General features: G+C 39.8%; 1 protein-coding gene across 4 annotated transcripts in view; it reads left to right on the forward strand.

The window, feature by feature from the left end:
- ubac2 (UBA domain containing 2) overlaps positions 1-19,526 on the forward strand; it is a 207,020-nt gene that overhangs the window by 26,584 nt on the left and 160,910 nt on the right. The gene's annotated exons all lie outside the window — the stretch shown is intronic.

Here is a 19,526-nt window from a genome sequence, read left to right on the forward strand (position 1 = left end):
CTTCCTCATTCTCATACTTTTGAAAGCCTTTCACTTAAATCATTTATATTTTTTGTATAGTATGCCTATGGTATCAAAGTGCCAGTTTGAGAGATAAGCTTGGTTTCAGATGCTTTGGGTGATAATCACCAACCCTGAATCAATCAATGAAACAGTGACTCTCAAGTATTCACCTGCCTTGTGATGGATTTAGGAGGAAAATACAGTTATTGAAATTTCCCACTGTGATGGAAATTTAAAAAGATCAACCATTTAAAGTGGTAAAGTTCTAATTACAGGCACGTTCTCACACAATTGTTTATAAGTGGTTTAAAACCACACATTGTCAACAGGAAATATGCATTATAGGAACGTATCGCGTTTAAATTTCCAGACACAAATAGATGTTAACTGTAAAGTACTTGTATTATCTCTGCCGCAAATTGCAAAAGGTTAATTCAATTTAGTATACCTCTCTAACCTTTGTTTTGCTCTGCACAAACTATTTAACACAGCTTTGTGTAATTTTGGTGACTGAAATTAGATATTAGCTGTAGGACTAGTATTCACAGGCAGAGTAATTTTTCTGAAACTTCACAGTATTGAGATTCTAAATTATGCTAAGTGTCACTCATAACCCGGGTGATAAACTCAAGACCTGAACACAAAGATATAGGCTGACACACCCAGAACGATACTGAGGAGTGGTGCACTATCGGAAGAGCTGACTGCTATTCAAAGGCATGTAAAATATCCTATTGCACCTTTTCACAAAAGAGCAAAGATTGTGTATTCTCACCGTTTTAGCCAATATTTATCCTTCACCAAACATTATAGAAACCAGATGTTCTGGTCATTGACATACAGTCGTTTGTGGGTGTGCTTTCAGATGTTCGGAAGTTGTCAAAAGTACATACTTTAGGCATTTCCAAATGTAGTAAATTTGGCTTTAATTTCTTGGGCATTTGTATTCTTCTTCTTCTTAAGCCTATACCCCCTTTACCACACGTGAGGCTGCTTACCAAGTTAAGAGCCCATAGGAAAGTTACTAACATGGTTAGAACATTGGCTGATAGGTAGGAGGCAGTGAGCGAGAATAAAAAAATCCTTGTCTGGTTGGCTGCCAGTGACTAGTGGAGTTCCGCAAGGGTCAGTGTTGAGACCGCTTCTTTTTACGCTGTATATAAATGATTTAGATGATAGAATAAATGGCTTTGTTGCCAAGTTTGCAGATGATACGAAAATTGGTGGAGGGGCAGGTAGTGTTAAGGAAACAGGTAGGATGCAGAAGGACTTCGACAGATTAGGTGAATGGGCAAAAAAGTGGCAAATGAAATACAATGTTGGAAAATGCATGGCCATGCACTTTGGTAGTAGAAATAAATGTGCAGGCTATTTTCTAAATGGGGAGAAAATCCAGGAATCTGAGATACAGAGGGACCTGGGAGTCCTTGTACAGAACACCCTGAAGGTTAACTTGCGGGTAGAGTCGGTGGTGAGGAAGACAAATGCCATGCTAGCATTCATTTCAAGAGGTCTAGAATACAAGAGCAGGGATGTGATGCTGAGGCTTTATAAGGCACTTGTGAGGCCTTACTTTGAGTATTGTGAACAGTTTTAGGCCCCTCATCTTTGAAAAGATGTGCTGGCATTGGAGAGGGTCCAGAGGAGGTTCACAAGGATGATTCCAGGAATGAAAGGGTTATCATGCGAGGAACGTTTGATGGCTCTGGGTCTGTACTCGCTGGAATTCAGAAGATGAGGAGGGATCTCATTGAAACCTTTCAAATATTGAAAGGCCTAGACATGGTAGATGTGGAAAGGATGTTCCCCATGGTGGGAGAGTCTAGGACAAGAGGGCACAACCTCAGGATAGGGGGGCGCCCTTTCAAAACAGAGGTGCAGAGAAATTTCTTTTGCCAGAAGGTGGTGAATTTGTGGAATTTGTTGCCACATGCGGCTGTGGAGGCCAGGTCGTTGGGTATATTTAAGGCAGAGGTTGATAGGTTCTTGATTGGACATGGCATCAAAGGTTATGGGAAGAAGGCCAGGAACTGGCGTTGAGGAGGAGGGAAAAAAGGATCAGCCATGATTGAATGGTGGAGCAGTCTTGATGGGCCAGATGGCCTAATTCTGCTCCTATGTCTTATGGTCTTTACTGGGGCATAGGCCACCAACAACATCTCTGGTTGATGGAAGGTGGTTGAGTTCTGTGGCTTCAGCTTACACCACACAACTTCATATGTCTTTTAGGCAGAGATCCTTCCCCTCCCAGAGAGGAGGTATTTGGACCTTCTGTTAAAGTTTTTTGTAGCTCTTTTTTTACGGGATGGGGCTTCCAGCCCTATGCTCAACCCTCTTCCTTTTGCAGGTGTGCTTGGGACTATACATAGTGGAGTTATTTGTAATGTTTGTCATCATATATGTGAAAAAAAGATCTGAAAATGTCAATGTTTATATTCATTTTATTGATTGTGACCCTCAAGAAAGGAAGGAAGGATTATTCATTCAGCTTGGAAATGTAAAACATCATTTAGTGACTCCTGTTGGTGTTGTAATTACAAAGACAGTAAATTCTTACTGTGTGGTGGATCAATAAGGTCTAAATTTAGGTTATTATTTTTCACTCTGGGCTTATGGGAGTCATTGGCATAACTTGCTCTCCCCCCCAGGGGCTCGAGTGTGTTGGGGACAATGATAACCGTATTTTAATTTGAAACTGTAAATAATGTGTTTTATGAAGTCCTGTATATTGTACAATAGTATATTGCTATGACAATGTAATCATTTGAATATACTTTTGTATTTATAGAAGCTGGTATTTGTTGGCTGATCCATACTTGTGATATAGTTGTGATGCTATCCCTATTTACAGAACTTTTATCCTTGCTTATATTTGTCCAGTCTCAATCCAGGAACAACCCCTCATGTATCCAGTAGCATATAGCTCCAGCAGAATATGTTAAAACTTGTCCCAATTCATAGCAATGCTTCTCTGTGAAAGTTATTTCAACCTTGTGCTTGGCAGTCGTCTGTTCTGTTACCTGATGTTGAGACAAAACGTGTTACGTATGCTAGGGTAATTGTGTTGTCTTTTAACTTGGATTATTTCTGGTATGCACTGGAGGAGACAACACTCCGATCATTGTTTTTTTTTATTCAATCTGTATTGTTGGTAACATTGGCCTGATTCTTACAGCATGCCTACATGAAAAAATTAGCAATTAAGTTTTGAAAGAAGGTCTCTCTGACAGTGTAATAGTTTCTTACTACTGCCCCCTAAGGACTACCTCAGTCCATGTTACACCATAATATTACCTCAGCATTTCCCCAGCGCAAACCTTCTGCAGGTGCACTGTTTCATTGCATGGTGCATTGTTTCATCTGATGGTGCAGAGTTCCCTAAGTATTGTCCCCTCACCACTGTTTTCCCACCAATGCAAAGTTCCCTCAGTATTACTGCCTACCAGCACAGCTGTTTTTCTGTATTGTACCAGTTTATTCTGCACTTTGTTATTGTTCTACCTGGTACTACCTCTGTGCACTGTGTAATGAATTGATCCATATGGACAGCATGCAAGGCAGGTTTTTCACTGTATCTCAGTACATGTGACAATAATAAATCAATTTAGTAGTGCAGTACTTCTTCCGTACTGAATAGCAGTGACTATTTGTACCGCTATTATTAGATGATATTAAACCACTGACTCAAAGACAAGTGTGTTTCCTGCAGAATCAAGAAAATGAGCAGTGTCTCGTTTCCCCCAAGTTCTCACTTGTCCTGATAATGTGGATGTGTAAAAGCACAAGATGTAAAGTTGACCTCCTTTAAATGAATTGTTTGGTCTGTTTTTTTCTCATTTGAGGTTTATAAGATGTAATCTTGACAAGTTAGCATATGACAAATGGTTGCAAGGAAAAAAACCTTGGATTTTAAGCCGCATGTATTTTCTTGTGCAGTCTGAGGCATTTTTATTCATTTTTTAAAAAAATTTAGTCATTAGCTACAAGCCACTGTTTGTTGCTCACTCTAATAGTGCTTGAGAAAGTGGGAACCATGAGTCCATCTGGTGAAAATACTTCCACAATGCTGTTCCAGGGTTCAGACCAGGCTGTCACGAAGGATTAGCAATATCGTTCCAAATTCAGGTGGTGTGTGATTTGTTGGGGAAACTACAGGTGGCAGTGTTCACCTGCACCTGCTGCCTTAGTGGCAGTGGTCACGTGTCAGGGAGATGCTGTCAGAGTAGCCTAGACAAATGACTGCAGTGCATTTTGTAGGCAGTATTATAGCCATAAGGTAGAGGGAATGGTTGTTTCTGATGCTAAATAAGCTGCTTTTTTCTGAATGCTGCAGGGTTTCTTGAGCTATCGTCAGTCAGGATATCATCCCCCTGCCCCTCCAATTCTGATTTTTGTCTAGTCAATGGTGGGAAAGTTTTGGAGTGTTGAGGTCGAAATACTTGCCTCAGGATACACAGCTCTGACCTGCTTTTAAAAGCACAGTAGTTTCGTTGGTGATTCAGTTGAGTTTCTGGTCAATGTTGCCCTCCAGAACATTGATATGGAGGACTTGTTGATCAAAGATTTAAAGAATTTCAAAGTTTGATGATTAGAAATGGCCTTGTCAGAGATGATAATTTCTTGGCAGTTTTGTGATGAGAATGTGCCTTACTGCTTTTTTTTTAATGCATGTCTCTTGACGAAGTATTCCTGCATGCAGACACTAGGGTTGATTGGAATTGGTTTACATATACTGAGTTACAGTGAAAAGTTTGTCTTGCATATGTTCATACAGATCAGTTCATCTGTGCAATGAGGTAGAAAGGGTAAAGCATAACAGAATGCAGGATGAAGTGTTATAGTTACAGAGAAAATATAGTGCAGGTAAACAATAAGGTGCAAGTTAACAGTGACGTTTGTGAGGTCAAGAGAACATTATATTGTGCTAGGGAACCATGTAAGTAGGATAGAAGAAGTAATTGAGCCTGGTGGTACATGCTTTTCAGGCTTTTCCAAATAGAAGAAGGGGAGAAAAGAAAATGTTAGTGGTGAATGGGGTTGACTATTATAGTTCTGAAGGCAGAGCTATGACATAGGTGTCTCTATTGCCCAGATGGTGTGTGTAGCTCCAGGGAGGTGGCATCTACTGTAGACCTGTTTCAGCAGTAGGTGAATTGCAGTGGGCCGAGGTTGTCTGGAAGGCTGGAGTTGGCATGTGCCATAACCATCCTCATGAAGCACTTCATTTAGATGTCAGCGTCACTGAGCTGCTTCATTTGCTGATGAGTGAATAATTATGAAATAACTGTAGTTTAAGATTTTTTTTGTTATATATCAGCTGATTAATGCACATGAATTATTCATCTCAGGATATTCTGGAAGTGGAGTTTGCACTAACAAATTTTGATGCAAAATTATCAGATTTAGGCTGGAAAAATGAAAATGGAGACAATGAGTCTCTGAAAGTTGACAAACCAATCAATTCCAGTAAGTGGGCATTTACAGTCTGGAGTGATTTAACCCTCACTTTATGGACACTTTTAACACATTCATTGCGTATTAACTAAGTCTTATTTACAATATTAGTGCACACTGTAGCTTTAAGGCCAACTCTGCTGTTTGGAGCGATCAATCGCAAACTTGCTGAAGTTTTGCCAAGTTAACTCTATTGCCTACTATCATTGTCCTGCTCTCTGCCTGTAACTAAATAGATTGGCCAGCTTGAGATTCTATTTGACCTTGAACTGACCTCTATTAATCTACATTCACTCAACCTTTTCTCTCCCATCATCCAAGGCGGTTCTTAAAACCTACTACCGGTCAATCTTTTGAACATTTGTGGTATCCTTACTTTAGTGGTTGGTGATAAATTTATAAATTGTCTTTTTACCACATAAATGTAGTGTTTTGTTCATTGACATGCCAAACAGTTCAATATAGAGAAATAGAAATGAGGTTGGCAGCAAAAGGTTGATATGGGTTTTGTGTTGGCCGGAAATGTTCTTGAAAATTCATTGTGGGAGAGACGTGTTGGTTGGAAGTCAGTTAACCATTAGATTATGCCTAGTTTCCAAAGGATAAAATACTTAATAGCTTTCAATTAAAGTCAAAGTTCAAAGGAAGTGCCTATTTTAAATAGACTGAATTAAACTAAGAGACATAAGAGTAGTGTACAAGAGCACCCCACCCCCTCTGTTTACCTGCTTGTCCCTTCAATACAATGTATATCTTTGGATGTTAAGATCTTCTTTCAGTCACGACTCAGTGATGCCCAACACGTCATACCTGCCTATCTTTAACTCAGGAGTCCCTAACCTTTTTTGCACCGCGGACCCGTTTAATATTGACAATATTCTTGGCAACCGGGGTGAGGGGTGTTTAAGTAGGGTTAAACTCACCTCAACATGTCTTTTACAGTTAGGGTTGCCAACTTTCCCACTCCCAAATAAGGGACAAAGACAGCAGTCAAATCCTGACGAAGGGTCCTGGCCCGAAACGTCGACTGTACCTCTTCCTATAGATGCTGCCTGGCCTGCTGCGTTCACCAGCATTTTTTGTGTCTGTTGATGGGACACTTGTTTATCCCAAGAAAGTCTACCATGACCATGAAGCCTTGCACGGGCACCTGTGTGCTCATGCGTAACGTGCACATATGTGACGTGCGCATGTGCGTACATGCCGATTTTTTTCCCCACAAATTGGTTTTGGCTTAATCTTCCTGACTACACTGTACATACATTATTTCTATTTTATATATGCTGTGTATTTATCATATCATTCCTGCTTTTACTATATGTTAGTGCTATTTATTTTTGGTTTTGTGTTATTTGGTATGATTTGGTAGGTTATTTTTTGGGTCTGGGAACGCTCAAAAAATTTTCCCATATAAGTTAATGGTAATTGCTTCTTTGCTTTACGCCGTTTTGGCACGAAAAGTTTCATAGGAACACTCTACCTTAGCGGGGGAAATACGGGACAAGGATGGTCCCTTGTGGGACAAACCAATTTAGCCCAATATACGGGATGTCCTGGCAAATACGGGACAGTTGGCAACCCTATGTTCAAGTTCAACAGTGCATGACGGGGAATGAGGAAAGGTGCAGCTGACTCATATCGTTTCCTCATGGCCCGGTAGCACATGCTTTGTGGCCCGGTGGTTGGGGACTGCTGCTTTAACTGTACTATAAGATTATCTACCTATTCTGTATACTGTGAGCATTCAAATGTAACACTTTCAGCCCTATATTCATCAGTTTTTTCAATTTTGTCTCCACGTTACACTGCAACTCATCCCACTGACTGCAATTTTGCACTATCATCTTCTCCTTCCTCGCCATCTCCTCAGTCCTATCACTCCAGTTCCCATCACCGTGCCAAATTAGTTTAAATCCTCCCCAACAGCTTGAGCAAATCTGCCCACAAGGATATGGTCCCCCTCGGGTTCAGGTGTAACCCTTCCTTTTTGTGCAGTTCATACCTTCCGCAGAAGAGTTCCCAGTGATCTAGAAATCTGAAACCTAGCCCTGTCCACCAATTCCTCAGCTACACTTTCATCTGCCAAATCATCCTATTCTTACCTGCACTGGCACATGGCACAGGTAGCAATCCAGAGATTACTACCCTGGAGATCCTAGTTTTTAGTTTTCTGCCTAACTCCTTATATTCTCTCGTTGAAAATTCCCCCTGTCAATAAAACGTTACCAATTAGAATACAAAATGTAATAACTGATTCTGCGGGGAGATATGTGATTATACATTGTCAACTTTTTTCTGAATTATGGACTTCTATGAATATTTATGCACCAAACAAAAATGATGCAAAATTCATACAAGAAGCTTTTCTGAATTTGGCGGATGCGCATGAAAAAATATTAATTGGAGGAGATTTTAAGTTTTGCTTAGACCCAGTCTTAGATAGATCAACCAAGGCTGTTATAAAATCGAAGGTAGTAAATTTAACTTTATCATTGATGAAGGATTTAAATCTGATTGATATATGGAGAAGAATCAATCCTAAAGAAAGAGACTATTCGTTCTACTCCCATAGACATAAAACTTTTTCAAGGATAGATTTGTTTCTATTAGCAATGCATATTCAACACAGAGTGAAAGATATGGAATATAAAGCAAGAATATTATCAGATCATTCCCCTTTATTAATGACAATAATAATGGCTGATAAGGAAGAAGTGGCTTATAGATGGAGATTTAATTCAACATTATTAAAATGTCAAGATTTTTGTGATTTTATGAAAAAACAGATTCAATTTTTTTTGTATATAAAGTTTCATTCAGTGGATGATAAATTTATATTATGGGATGCGATGAAAGCATATCTTAGGGGCCAGATAATAAGTTATACATCTAAAATTAAGAAAGAATATATGGCAGAACTAGATCAATTGGAAAAAGAGATTACAAAATTAGAAAAAGAATCTCAAAGATATATGTCAGAAGAAAAACGAAAACAACTTGTCAATAAGAAGTTACAGTATAATACGCTTCAGACATATAGAACGGAAAAAGCAATTATAAGAACTAAACAAAGGTATTATGAGTTAGGTGAGAGAGCACATAAAATTCTTGCCTGGCAGTTGAAAACAGAACAAGCTTCCAAAACAATAAATGCAATTAGAACAAGGGCAAATAAAATATCTTATAAACCTCTTGAAATAAATGAAACCTTTAAAAATTTCTATTCTGAATTATATCAGTCAGAATCCCAAAATGATGTTAATGAGATAGAAAGGTTTTTATCACAAGTTTCTCTTCCAAAATTGAATTTGGAAGAACAGAAGGGATTAGATATGCCTTTTACATTAAAAGAAGTTGAAGAAGCTTTAGGGTCACTCCAAAGTAATAAATCTCCAGGAGAAGATGGTTTTCCACCTGAATTTTATAAAAAGTTTAAAGATTTATTATTTCCTCTTTTTATGGAACTAATACATCAAGCAGAAAAAATACATAAACTTCCAGAATCTTTTTCAACAGCAATTGTAATAGTATTGCCAAAAAAAGACAGAGATCCTATGAAAACAACATCATACAGGCCTATTTCTTTATTGAATACGGATTATAAAATAATAGCAAAAATTTTATCAAATAGATTATCTAAATATTTACCAAAATTAATACATATGGATCAAACAGGATTTATTAAAAATAGACAATTGGCAGATAATGTAACCCGGCTACTCAGTATAATTCATTTGGCACAAAAAAGGGATGAGAAGAGTATAGTAGTAGCGTTGGATGCAGAAAAAGCATTTGATAGATTAGAATGGGATTTTTTATTTAAAGTACTAGAAAAATATGGGTTAGGAACATCTTTTATAAATTGGATTAAAACTTTAAATTCTAACCCTAAAGCTAAAGTAGTGACAAACTCTCAAATTTCAACACCATTTCAGTTAAAAAGGTCAACTAGACAAGGTTGTCCACTATCACCTGCTTTATTTGTATTGGCGATAGAGCCATTAGCAGAACTAATTAGAATTGATCCAGATATTATGGGTTTTAGAGTTAATCAGGAGGAATATAAAATTAATCTTTTTGCTGATGATGTTTTGATCTATTTAACAAACCCACAACATTCGTTACATAAATTATCTTCTAGATTGGGAAGGTATCAGGTTACAAAATAAATTGGGATAAAAGTGAAATTTTACCTCTTACTAAAGGAGACTATAGTCAATGTCGATTAGTAACCCAATTTAGATGGCCGGTAAATGGTATAAAGTATTTACGTATAAGACTTGATAATGATGTAAAGAATTTATATAAATTTAATTATTTACCACTATTGAAAAAAATTCAAGAAGATCTTGACAAATGGATGATATTACCAATAACATTAGTAGGTAGAGTCAATGTTATAAAAATGAATATATTTCCTAGATTACAGTATTTGTTTCAAACATTACCAATACAATTGCCACAGAAATTTTTTCAAGTGTTAAATAAATGAGTGAGAAAATTTCTTTGGAAAGGTAAAATGTCAAGAATATCATTGGAAAAATTGACATGTAAATTTGGGTTAGGAGGGTTACAACTTCCAAACTTTAAAAACTATTATAAAGCAAATCAACTTAGATTTATTGCATCTTTCTTCGATGATCGAAAACCAGCATGGATTAAAATAGAACTAGACAAGAGAGGAGAAAATAGACCTGAAGATTTTATATATAAATGGGAATCTAAATTGATACGGGAAAAGAAAGAATCTCCTATATTAACGCATTTGATTGATCTATGGAATAAGATAAATGTTGATAATGAAACAGCAAGGAGGCCTTTGTTCCAAAACAGACTTATTCCTTTTACAATGGACAATCAACTTTTATATAATTGGTACCAAAAAGGGATTAAATTTATAGGAGCTTGTTTTGAACGAGGTATATTGATGTCATTTGAACAATTAAAGGATAAATATAAAATATCTAATAATACTTTTTTTTGTTACTTTCAATTAAGGGCTTACTTAAAAGGTAAGCTGGGTCAAACAATGTTTTTGCCAAAACCTAATGAAATTGAAATTTTAATACAAAAAGGGAAAATTAAAAAAATTATTTCTTGTATGTATAATTTGATTCAAGAACAGACAATTAAACAAGGAACCCATAAGTCAAAGCAAAAATGGGAAACAGATCTGAATATTAATATTGATGAAACAAATTGGTCGAGACTTTGTCTTGACAGTATGACAAATACAATAAATGTTCGACTTAGATTAGTACAATATAATTTTTTACACCAATTATATATTACACCGCAAAAAATAAATAGATTAAATTCAAATCTATCTGATAAATATTTTCGGTGTAATCAAGAAATTGGTACTTTTTTACATTCTACTTGGTCTTGTTTTAAAATTCAACCCTTTTAGATAAATTTAAGAATCTTATTGGAACAAATTACTGGAACTCAACTTCCACATAACCCTGTATTATTTCTATTAGGTGATATTGAAGGGATAAAACCGAAACTTAAATTGAATAAATATCAGAAAGAATTTATAAAAATTGCATTGGCAGTAGCTAAGAAGACTATAGCAGTTACTTGAAAATCTGATTCGTATTTAAGTATGGATCGTTGGAATAATGAAATGGCTAGTTCTATTCCACTCGAAAAAATTACCTATAATTTAAGAGACAAATATGTAACATTTTTGAATATTTGGCGCCCTTATTTACAAAAGATAGGATGGCATATTTAAGTGCTCCGATAAAGACTTTGGTCACTTGGGGAAAGTAATGTATAATTATACTAAATTTATTTTGAATCCCATGGAGCATGTGGAAACCTTCCAATACCCAGGCGGTTCTTTTCTTCCTTTCTTTCTTTTTTCTTTCTTTCTTTTTAGGTAGGACTTTATATGGGGGGGGGGAGGGTTAAGGGGAGGGGGAGGGTAGATTCTTTTTTTTTCATGTATTCCTTTTGAAAATTCAATAAAAATTATATTACAAAAGAAAAAAAGAAAATTCCTCTCTTTTCCTGTCTCTGTTGTTGGTACTGATATGTACCTTACCTTCTGGCTGTTCACACTTCACCTTTTGAATGCTGTGAACCTGATCCAAGATGTCCCTGACCCTGTCATCTGTGAGGCAACATTGCATCCATATGTCTTTTTTCATGTCCATAGAATCTCTTGTCTGCTCCGCTTACTATGGAAACCCTTATCACTACTGCACTCTTTTTCTACCTCCTTCCCTTCTGAGCCACAAAGGCCAACTCAATGCCAGAGACCCGGTTGCTGTAGCTTCCCCCTGTTAGGTCGCCTCCCTCTCCCCCAACAGTACCTAAAGTGGTGTACTTATTATTGAGGAGGACAGCCACAGGGGTATTCTATACTGGCTACCTTGTTCCCTTTCCCTTTTCTGACAGTCACTTAGGTACCTACCTGGCTCCTGCAACTTAAGGCATGATGACCACCCTGTAGCTTCTATCTGTCACCTTTTCATTTTCCCATATGGGTCAAAAGGTCATCAAGCTGCATCTCCAGTTCCTCAGCATGGTCTCTAAGGAAATGCAGCTCGATGCACTTCGTTCAGATGTAGTTATCAGGGAGATCTCCCAGAGTTCCCATACAAAGAACATATCATTAACTGTGGATATTTTCTTCATAATGTGAATAATTATTTAAATGGAGAAAATAGGTTCCAGAGGGGTTCCTAAGTATGTTTTATCTGTAATTTATTCACATTTTATACCAATACGACACAAAAGCAGTACTACAAGATAGCATTTATATTATATTTAATCAATTTAAGGTAATATTCAATGTAATAAATCATAGGAAGTTAACATCCTCTGGTGTACAGTACTCACCAACAGTGGCAGGTGTGTTCGCTCCAGGAGATGAGTGGTGGTTGTGGTGTCTGGCAGCTTTACACGGATAAGGTGGATGGTTGTGGTCATCAGGATCATATCGAGCACAGCAAGGGGTGAAGGAAAACTCACAGAACTCTTAGAACTGCCGGCAGCAGAAGATTACAGCGATTTGCATAAAATGGTGAGGGTTGTTTGCTTGGCAGCATTTTGTTTTAAATTTGCTTGTAGGATAGAAGGGTTGACGGCAGGGAACGACTGAAGTACTGACTCCGTTCTAAACTTGGGTCCATGTCCATCGCCATTTGTGCCAAGTGTTCCGACTTCCACCATTCCCTCACCGTTGGTAAACTTCCGGGATTTTCAAATTCGTCTGTTGCAGCATCTAAGAGATAGTTCGCCGTAAAAAAATACGCATGCCTTGAATGTGGATTACACCTTGGTCGAGTGGTTGAATCAGCGATGTTGTGTTAGGCGGCAGGAAACGCACTGTTATGTTAGGATGAATGCTGTCCAAATGTTTAGGATGGGCTGGCGCATTGTCAAGCAACAAAAGAACTTTAAAGGCAAGATTCTGTTCCTAGCAGTACCGTCCCAGAGCTGTGTTACCTTCAGCTGATGCCGCGCTGTTTATAATTTCCAACTTCTTTTCAAGTGTTAAAGCGGTTCCCTGCCGCTTGGCTGACAACCTAGGACATGACATCGGATGCTTAGGAGGCATAGTTAAATATTTCAAGTGCAAAATCACTGCACCATAGGTAAAACCAACAAAAGTTTAAGATCGTGCATCCACACCTTGCCAAAACCAATGCGAGAGTGGCAGGAGAGAGATTGTGAGGCGCGCACACCTGACTTGTATTGGCGGGAAAACGGTGCTGCTCATCCCAACAGTGAAACTGTGAGGTGTGTGCACCTGACTTGTATTGGTGGGAAAGCGGTGCTCCTCGCATAACTGTGAGCTTTGGATGCATATAACGAGACGTTGGTAGAAATAAGTTCCTCGCATAACTGTGAATCCGCATAGTCTGAAGACGCATATAACGAGGATAGGGTGTACACAGAAGTGGATAGATCTTGTGATGTCTTCCAAAATCCACCTGTAGTGTCTTTATTTTTTAAATTCTTCCAGAGAATGGCATAGTAAAGTTTATTCAGGCTAAATGAAGCAGATGAACTACAACCAGCACTATGAAGCCAAATTGAAGGGGTCTGAAGATTTGATCATTATTCTATTATAAAACAAACCTCAACACAGAAGCCTGTTGGGTGAGGGAAAGTGGTGAGGAGACTCTTAAAACCGCAATAGCATTTATTCTTAAAGCATTTTCAATTTTATCAGTTATTTTGCCCATCTAAGTACTTCCAAAGGTTATCTTTTACCTAATGCATGACCGTTAATTGTATTATTTCTGCACACAAGTACTAATTTTTAGTCTACTTGCTGAAAAACGGTACATTTGTAGAGTTTTGTGAGTGCCTTTGTGACATTAGATTAGATTAGATGCAACTTTATTGTTATTGTGCCGAGTACAGATACAAAGCCAATGAAATGCATTTAGCATCTGACCAGAAATGCAAAGAATAGTATTATTTACAAAATAACTGCGAATAAAAAAAAGTGCTACAGCACACAAATATAAAAGTACTGAGACAGTACAATACGGATGCAATACTGCTTAGTGCTGTGATGAGAGGTTCAGCAGTGTCACAGCCTCAGGGAAGAAGCTCTTCCTGTGCCTGCTGGTGCGAGAGCGGAGGCTCCTGTAGCACCTACCGGATGGGAGGAGAGTAAAAAGTCCATGGTTAGGGTGAGATGCATACTTGATAGTGCTTTTCGCCCTGCCTACGCAGCGTTTATTGTAGATGTTCTCAATGGTGGGCAATTGGGTGCCGATAATCCGCTGGGCAGTTTTCACCACACGCTGGACCGATATGGGACAATTGCCATACCACACTGAGATGCAGTTGGTGAGTATGCTCTCAATGGTACAGCGGTAAAACATATCAGTTCTTCTGAAACTCCTAATGAAGTATAGCTGCTGCCGTGCCTTCTGTGTAATTACATCAATATGTTGTGCCCAGGATAGATCCTCAGAGATGTTGACACCCAGGAACTTGAAACTGCTCACCCTTTCCACTTCTAATCCCTTGAAGGGGACAGTAGAGAGAGTAGAGCAGTGGGCTAAGCATGTATCCTTGAAGTGTGCCAGTGTTGATTGTCTGTGAGAAGGAGATGTTATTTCCGATCTACACCACGTGTGGTCTCTCAGTGAGGAAATCAAGAATCCAGTTACAGAGGCACTGGTTTTTGAAGCTTTTAAATTAGAACTGAGGGTATGATTGTGTTGAGTGCTGACTGTAGTCAATAAACAGCTGCCTGAAGTAAGTATTAATATTATCCAGGTGATCCAAGGCCAAGCAGAGAGCCAGTGATATTGCATCTGCTATACATCTATTGTGATGATAAGCAAATTGCAGCAGGTTCTGTCCTTGCTTAGGTAGGAGTTGATTCTAGCCATGATCAACCAATGAAAGCATTTCATCACAGTGGATGTGAGTGCCACTGGGCAATAGTCATTGAGGCAGCTCACCCTGTTCTTCTTGGGCGCTGGTATGATTGTTGCCCTTTTGAAGCAAGTGTTTATCTCTGACTCCTTAGTGAGAAATTGAAGATGTTCTTAAAAACTCCTGCCAGTTGGTTGGCACAAGCTTTCAGAGTCTTACCAGGTACGCCATCAGGGCTTGAAACCTTGTGAGATTTCATCCTCTTGAAAGATGTTCTGATGCCAATTTCACAGGGTACCCGGGTGCTGCAGAGATTCACATAGATGTAGTTCTATTTTCCCTTTCAAGGCGTGCATAAGAGGCGTTGAACTTATCTGAGAGTGAAGTATCATTCATTATGTTATGTTTTGCTTTGTAGGAAGTAATGGCTTGCAAACCCTGCATCTTATTCCATCTCGAACTTCGAACAGAATTGTCTTTTCGCTTTTAAGATAGCCTTCCATAGATCATACTTGGTCTTCTTAGAAACCATAGAAACTACAGCACAGAAACAGGCCTTTTGGCCCTTCTTGGCTGTGCCGAACCATTTTCTGCCTAGTCCCACTGACCTGCACACGGACTATATCCCTCCATACACCTCCCATCCATGTATCTGTCCAATTTATTCTTAAATGTTAAAAAAGAACCCTCATTTACCACCTCGTCTGGCAGCTCATTCCATACTCCCACCACTCTCTGTGTGAAGAAACCCCCCCTAATGTTCCCTTTAAACTTTTCTCCCCTTACTCTTAACCCATGTCCTCTGGTTTTTTTCTCCCCTTGCCTCAGTGGAGAAAGCCTGCTTGCATTCACTCTATCTATACCCATCATAATTTTATATACCTCTATCAAAGCTCCCCTCATTCTTCTACGCTCCAGGGAATAAAGTCCTAACCTATTCAACCTTTCTCTGTAACTGAGTTTCTCAAGTCCTGGCAACATCCTTGTAAACCTTCTCTGCACTCTTTCAACCTTATTTATATCCTTCCTGTAATTTGGTGACCAAAACTGAACACAGTACTCCAGATTCGGCCTCACCAACGCCTTATACAACCCCATCATAACATTCCAGCTCTTATACTCAATACTTTGATTAATAAAGGCCAATGTACCAAAAGCTCTCTTTACCACCCTACCTACCTATGACGCCACTTTTAGGGAATTTTGTATCTGTATTCCCAGATCTCTCTGTTCCACTGCACTCCTCAGTGCCTTACCATTAACCCTGTATGTTCTACCTTGGTTTGTCCTTCCAACATGCAATACCTCACACTTGTCTGCATTAAACTCCATTTGCCATTTTTCAGCCCATTTTTCCAGCTGGTCCAAGTCCCTCTGCAGGCTCTGAAAACCTTCCTCGCTGTCTACTACACCTCCAATCTTTGTATCATCAGCAAATTTGCTGATCCAATTTACCACATTATCATCCAGATCATTGATATAGATGACAAATAACAATGGACCCAGCACTGATCCCTGTGGCACACCACTAGTCACAGGCCTCCACTCGGAGAAGCAATTCTCTACTACCACTCTTTGGCTTCTTCCATTGAGCCAATGTCTGATCCAATTTACCACCTCTCCATGTATACCTAGTGACTGAATTTTCCTAACTAACCTCCCATGCGGGACCTTGTCAAAGGCCTTACTGAAGTCCATGTAGACAATATCCACTGCCTTCCCTTCATCCACTTTCCTGGTAACCTCCTCGAAAAACTCCAATAGATTGGTCAAACATGATCTGCCACGCACAAAACCATGTTGACTCTCCCTAATAAGTCCCTGTCTATCCAAATGCTTGTAGATTCTGTCTCTTAGTACTCCCTCCAATAACTTACCTACTACCGACGTTAAACTTACCGGCCTATAATTTCCCGGATTACTTTTCGATCCTTTTTTAAACAACAGAACAACATGAGCCACTCTCCAATCCTCCGGCACCTCACCTGTAGACAGCAACATTTTAAATATTTCTGCCAGGCCCCTGCAATTTCAACACCAGTCTCCTTCAAGGTCCGAGGGAACACCCTGTTAGGTCCCAGGGATTTATCCACTTTAATTTTCCTCAAGACAGCAAGGACCTCCTCCTTTTCAATCTGTACAGTTTCCATGATCTCACTACTTGTTTCCCCTAATTCCATAGACTTCATGCCAGTTTCCTTAGTAAATACAGACGCAAAAAACCTATTTAAGATCTCCCCCATTTCCTTTGGTTCCGCACATAGGCGACCACTCTGATCTTCAAGAGGACCAATTTTATCCCTTACAATCCTTTTGGTCTTAATATACCTGTAAAAGCTCTTTGGATTATCCTTCACTTTGACTGCCAATGCAACCTCATGTCTTCTTTTAGCACTCCTGATTTCTTTCTTAAGTATTTTCTTGCACTTCTTATACTCCTCAAGCACCTTATTTACTCCCTGCTTCCTATACATGTCATACAACTCCATCTTCTTCTTTATCAGAGTTGCAATATCCCTTGAGAACCAAGGTTCCTTATTCCTATTCACTTTGCCTTTAATCCTGACAGGAACATACAAATTCTGCACTCTCAAAATTTCTCCTTTGAAGGCTTCCCACCTACCGATCACATCCTTGCCAGAGAACAACCTGTCCCAATCCACGCTTTTTAGATCCTTTCTCATTTCTTCAAATTTGTCCTCCTTCCAGTTAAGAACCTCAACCCTAGGACCAGATCTATCCTTGTCCATGATCAAGTTGAAACTAATGGTCTTATGATCACTGGAACCAAAGTGCTCCCCTACACAGACTTCTGTCACTTGTCCGAACTCGTTTCCTAACAGGAGATCCAATATTGCATCCCCTCTAGTTGGTCCCTCTATGTATTGATTTAGAAAACTTGCCTGAACACATTTTACAAACTCTAAACCACCTAGACCCCTAACAGTATGGGAGTCCCAATCAATATATGGAAAATTAAAATCCCCTACCACCATAATTATATGTTTCCTGCAGTTGCTTGCTATTTCCCTGCAGATTTGCTCTTCCAATTCTCGTTGACTATTGGGTGGTCTGTAATACAATCCCACTAATGTGGCCATACCTTTCCTGTTTCTCAGCTCCACCCATAAGGACTCAGTAGACAAGCCCTCTAATCTGTCCTGCCTGAGCACTGCTGTAATATTTTCCTTAACAAGCAATGCTACTCCCCCACCTTTCATTCCTCTGCCTCGATCACATCTGAAACATCGGAACCCTGGACTATTAAGCTGCCAGTCCTGCCCCTCCTGTAGCCAAGTTTCACTAATTGCTATAACGTCATAATTCCATGTGTCAATCCACGCCCTCAACTCATCCGCCTTCCCCGCAATACTCCTAGAATTGAAATATATACACCTCAGAAGATTTTTACCATCACTCACAACCTCTCTATTAGCGGATTTGCTTGAACTTTTAACAACATTTATTTTCACCCCAGCCACACTATCAGCTCTGGCACTCTGGTTCCCATCCCCCTGCAAATCTAGTTTAAAGCCTCCCCAATAGCACTAACAAACCTCCCTGAAAAGATATTGGTCCCCCTGTAGTTCAAGTGTAACCCATCTCTCTTGTACAGGTCCCACCTGCCCCAGAAGAGGTCCCAATTATCCTGAAATCTGAAACCCTGCCCCCTACACCAGTTCCTCAGCCACTTGTTCATCCTCCAGAGCATCCTATTCTTACCCTGACTGGCACGTAGCACAGGTAGCAATCCTGAGATTACCACCCTTGAGGTCCTGCTTTTCAACTTCCTACCAAGCTCTCTATACTCACTCTCCAGGACCTCCTCACTCTTCCTTGCTATGTCATTGGTACCAATGTGCACCACGACATCTGGCTGATCACCCTCCCACTTCAGAATGTCATGCAATCGTTCAGAGACATCCTTGACCCTGGCACCCGGGAGGCAACAAACCATCCTGGATTCTCTGTCATGACCACAGAACCTCCCATCTGCACCTCTAACTATCGAGTCCCCTATCACTACCGCTGTCCTCTTTTCCCCCCTCCCTTCTGCACTGCAGAGCCAGACTCAGTGCCGGAGATCCGGCTACTGCAGCTTGTCCCAGGTAAGTCATCCCCCCCAACAGTATCCAATGTGGTATACTTGTTGTTGAGGTGAATGGCCACAGGGGAACCCTGCTCTGCCTGCCCTTTCCTCTTCCCTCGCCTGAAAGTGACCCAATTTCCTGTGCTCTGCTCCTTTGGCATAACTACCTCCCTGTAGCTGCAATCTATAATCTCCTCATTCTCCCGAATGATCCGCAGGTCATCCAGCTCCTGCTCCAGTTCCCTAACGCGGTTTGTTTGGAGCTGCAGCTGGATGCACTTCTTGCAGGTGTGGTAGTCAGGGACACCGGAGGGCTCCCTGACTTCCCACATCCTGCCTGGCATTCTCACTGCACTAAACAATCTGAACAAAAAACTTATCAGAACCTACCCTGGCCTCTGCCTGTTCTTGCCGAAGCCTGTTAGAGCCAAAGCCGTCCCACTCTGACTCAGTCCACTCCGACGATGGCCGCTACAGCGATGGCTGCAGTATATGGTGGTCTGCTTTTAAACCTTGGCGCGCTACGTCACGCGCCTGCCCTTCTCCCCCAGCAGTGTTAAAAAAAAAATGACTTTTTCTACCCAATTTCTTCCACTCGCTTCTTCAGCCACTTGCTTCAACT

The sequence above is a fragment of the Mobula birostris genome, chromosome 5 (genome assembly GCF_030028105.1).
Source record: "Mobula birostris isolate sMobBir1 chromosome 5, sMobBir1.hap1, whole genome shotgun sequence".
Classification (NCBI taxonomy): domain Eukaryota; kingdom Metazoa; phylum Chordata; class Chondrichthyes; order Myliobatiformes; family Myliobatidae; genus Mobula; species Mobula birostris.